We start from the raw sequence: 5,120 nt of genomic DNA, 5'->3' as shown, positions 1-5,120 counted from the left end.
TTCATTGCTTAATTGAATTTATTTTTATCTATAATTTTATATTTTATTAAAAATATTAAGTTAAATTCAGATTAATTACAACGTTATTTTTTAATTACATGACTATTAAGTGAGTATTTTTATTTAAAATGTGACATCAATAAAATTGACAAAAAAATTAACGATATCAACAATTGGACTTGATTTTTAAATTTGAAAAGTAAAAGGACTAAATTCTTGAAAATAAAAGTACAAAGACTAAATTACAAATATGTGAAGTGTACATAAACTTATGACATATTTTGACCTTTATACTATAAAACATTTATTATTAATATATTTATAATTGTAATAAATATTTATTATTAAATATTAATATTGAATATTTTCAATAATATGTGAATAATATTATTTAAAATTATTATTTTTAAAATTTATTATTAAAATAAAATTGAAATATTAAATAATTTATTAAAATAATAAATTATATTTATTATATGAATAATTTATTATACGACTAAATATAAATAATTAAATATGTATGTTTAATAATATTGAAAAATATAATATTTTAAATATTTTAGAAATAAAAATAAAATTTATTATCAATATAATAATATTAAGCTTGATTTTAAGTTAATTTTATATAAAAATAAAATTATCTATAGATGAATTATTTTCTAGAATGACTTACGCTTTTCAAAATAGTAAATCATTTTACAGGAAAAAAGACTTATTTTACCTTAACCTATAAGTCATTTTCTGTTGACTAAACTATTTTCTATGAACCAAACATGTAAAAATGTAGAAAATATTTTTCATAAAACCTTTATATATAAACAATCGAACCTAAGCTAGAAACAAATTCAATGTCACCATGGCAGAAAGAACACGTCATCAAATCATCGGGAATAACTCCTCTTTTCACCAATTCAGCCTTTACTGGGACCCTTCCATGAACCACATGAAGAATACAACTTTTGGGGGAGCAATACCATTACAAATGAACTTTCTCCAATCGAAAGATAAAGTAGAGTTGGATCAAACCGTATTACAGAAAGATTTCACAGAGAAAAAACCATCACTGGATCTAATCAGCATGAGCCTTACCATATCATAACATCTTTGATTTAATTTTATCGACAATTGGTTTCCATAAACCCGAGTCGTTTTTCCTACAGCCAAGCAGACTTGAACCATCAGAGCTTCCTTATAAGTTCTCTTGTCTCTCCCGGTACTCCACGCTCTACTCTTACCTTTTCTCGACTGATAGTGGATATTTGTTATTGAGCCACTGTTGTCACCTTTGGATCCTGTAAAGGTCACTCTTGCCCTCTAATACCTCACCTTGAAAACTCGGACAGTTCATTCGTCCGTCAATCACATGATTATCGCTTTTATCTATCGCAGTTTTCATGTCCTTTTCGTTTGAAAACCTGACAAAAGCAAAGGTAGAAAAAGGATAATTCTTCCTTTTGTTCTTGTACGCAATGTATAGGTCAGTAACCTTTCCATAATAGTTGAACACTTCTTGCAATGCTGATCTTGACACTCTCCTGCTAAGATTGTAAACTCTTGATGACTTCTTTCTAGAGCACGCCGCTTCCCTTTACATCCCATTGTTGCTTCCTCCCCGATCTTCCGAAGATATATATATTAGATAAGGTTTATTATGGTGCTATGATGTTTACTAAATTAACTAATAAATTAATTAAGAGAAGTGTACTTATCTATTAACAGTATAGCTATAGTGAGCATAGATACCATTTCCTCAAGGAGTACAATTACAAGTAATTATCATATTTCTATTATTTAACTTAATACTTTAATAGGCTTAATTAAATTTAAATTAAAATATCTAAATTAACTAATGAATACACCAAAAGTAAAACATAAAAACAATCAAATATCAACCAAGTGACAAAATAATACTTAGCTAAGAATCCACTTAGATTTTATCTATAATTCTCAATTTAATTTATACAATTTCTTCTTAACTCTTTGATCTATAGAAATCTCTAATTTATATTAATATCTTTTTCGAGCATAAGAGCAATTAACTCTAAGTTAATTAATTAAAATTTCTTTCTAATTAAAACTTTTATTATCGCATTAATTCGCTCTATGGATCCCCCTATTAAATTTGAGTACTCTAATTTGTTGGATTTATGTCGTCTTCTTTCTTGGTTTGCATTCAACTCCATTCAATTATGGAAGATCTAATCATAAAAAGGCCTATTCAACCTCAGAATCAACCCAATAATAATTAAGCGTTCATAATTGAAAACAAAAAAACCAGAATTTTATTGCATAAACTAGAAATCAAACAATAGAATTCATCCTAAGGTTCATATCTCTTAGGTATTAAGAAAATTAGTTCATAATTGCAAGAATAAACACCAAAAAAATACAATATAACAACCAAAATAAAAGAAATTCATTATAACCCCCTTGAAAATCAATTTGATTTCTTGAATATTGATGGAAAACTGCTTGAAAATCGGATTCAATGGTGCTTTTTGGGTAATTTTCATGCTATCTCTTGACGACTTCTTCTTGATTCCTTTATTTCCTTATTTAAGGCTTCTTAAAATGTCAAGAAAAAAAAACTTAAAAATCGAAACTTCCAGCTATTACCACACATGATTCTCAAAATCGATACGCCTTGTACACACGCTCGTGTGGATCACACAATTCATAACTTTCCATTTTTTACCTTGGGAAAAAAAGTTGTCCTTTTATAGGAACGAATCACCCTACTTGAAGCAGAAGTGATTATTCGGTAGATCATTGGAATGTACTTATAATCCTCCCCCGAATGATTATCATCCAAATATTGTTACCGAGGAAGGCTTGTTAGTTAACTGGGTAGCTGGCTTTGTTAGTGCTCATAATATGGATACACACCTGCATGGAATTGCGGGGGTACAAAAGGGAACGTCTGGATTTCATTTGGAATTTGATCTTGATCTTCCTATGGTGAATAAGTATTTAGACCACCTGAAAGATGAGTACGAAATTCCTGACCAGTGATGGGAAGGTGAGAATCGCAAAAGAATGGTTCAAGAGAATAATGGCCAATAGAAGGTTAGGCTAACATATTAATACATAAACTTTATGTATGTTTAAAACAAAGAAATAAATAAAGTGGCTAATCATTATCTTTGATTGGCCTAAACAATATTAATCATATTTCCTATTTTACTTGTATTTCTTCGTGTTTGGTTTATTTGTCATGAATGTTTATTTCATATGTAAAAGACTCAAATCGTGGTAGCATAGTAGTGATTTTCTCCTGTTAAGAATGTGTGAGTTGTAGTAGTGATTTTCTCTTGTACAACATATAAAGCTATAGATTTAGTCCATATTTTCTAATTTAATCTATCTTGGTCCCTATATTTCTGAAATTTAAAATTTATGTCTTAACAAAAACAACCCTTGTTAAATTTATTAATAGGATTTTTTTGAGTAATATGTGAAAATAGCAAGTTGACACGACTTTACACATGTGATAATATGTTTATCGATAAGATTTTGAGAATATCATAACTTAATATGTGAATCTAATGATTATAAGATTTTAAAAAGTTTGACCCTACTCTTTTATTGGGTCGATCTTGTTATTTTTAATAAAACTCTAAAGTTTTAAAATTTTTATGAATTTTGCTTATAATTTTTATGATTTTCTAATAATTTTAAAATTTAAAAGAGCTTAATTGATTTTTTTAATGTGTTACTAAAGCCTTTTTGACCCTTTAGCCTTATTAGTTTCAAAATTTTCTATTTTACTTCCAATCAAAGAGTAGGGATTAAATTGAATAAAAGTATAAAGGTTGAGGGTTAAATTTTTTATTATACCTTATATATAAACAATAAAATTTAATTGAGGGGTTGTTTTTCTCACTTATCTAACATACAGAGGCTAATTTGCCCATTTTCTCAGTAAAGGGACTAAACTAAAATCCAAAATATAGTACAGAATTTTGTGATACTTTTACCTATTTATGTTATTTATATTGTCAAGTATAATATTTCTTTTATAAAATTTTTAAAACATTATGTATTTATTTTTAAGATTTTTAGAGTTAGAGAATAAATCAATAGAACACATAGAGTTGAGGGCTATTTTTTTAAATTAAAATCAAATTGATAGAACTGTATACATTAACATTTCTTTAATGATAAAAATAAAAATTATAAAATGGCAAAAAAGATAAATGAAAAGAATTTAGTTGAAATTAAAAGTGCTCATGGATCGGAGTGGGCTCATACAATGTATCTATATCAATTTTCCAAGCCCAGCCTGGTCTGGTCCAAAAAATGAATTTATTTTTTTTGCCTAAGTTCAACGCAATTTAAGAAATGTAAACCTAGCCCGTCCGTCCATATTTGAGTTTTTTAGATTAATTTTTATTTAAGAATATGTTTCAAAAAATTTATAATACACTAAATGCACTAAAATTACTAAAATAAAAGTTTTTAACCCATTAAAAATATATTAAAAATATTTATATTAAAAATATTACCATAAATCTAATAAATATTTTATTATATTAAAACACAAATAAATACAATAAATATTTTATTATATTAAATATAAATTTTAAAATTTTATATTTTGGGTTGAGTTATTTAGTTAGGTAAGGTATTTTTAAGTTTGGGGATGAATTTAATTGTTATTTAGTTAGTGATTTAATATAAATATAATTTATAAAATTATTACTTGAAATTAATAATATTGTTATAAAAATGTAAAAAGATTTAAGAGTAATTAAAATTGTATAAAATTATTTAAAATTTAAAAAATTAAAATATAAAAATTGTTAAAAATTGTTAAAAGTTGTTAAAAATGGTTAAAATATTTAATTTTTGAAAATCATTAAAATTTTAAAATTATGAAAATTAGAAAAAATTTTAAAAAATTTCAAAATTATCAACCAACTCACCTCAATAAATGTTGTAATTCAATGATAGCTACAACTTACCTAACTCTCAGGATTTTTCCATAGTGATTGATAAACTTATTTATGGGTAGAGTTATATGTCCAAACTCGAAGACTCGGCCAAATAATAAGAGAGTTTAGACAAAAAATGAGACTCAAAAATGAACTTGAGTAAAATTTAAGGCTCGTTTTCTATAA

Source organism: Gossypium arboreum, chromosome 8 (assembly GCF_025698485.1).
Source record: "Gossypium arboreum isolate Shixiya-1 chromosome 8, ASM2569848v2, whole genome shotgun sequence".
NCBI classification, from domain to species: Eukaryota; Viridiplantae; Streptophyta; class Magnoliopsida; order Malvales; family Malvaceae; genus Gossypium; species Gossypium arboreum.
Note: the sequence above shows the minus strand (reverse complement) of the source record.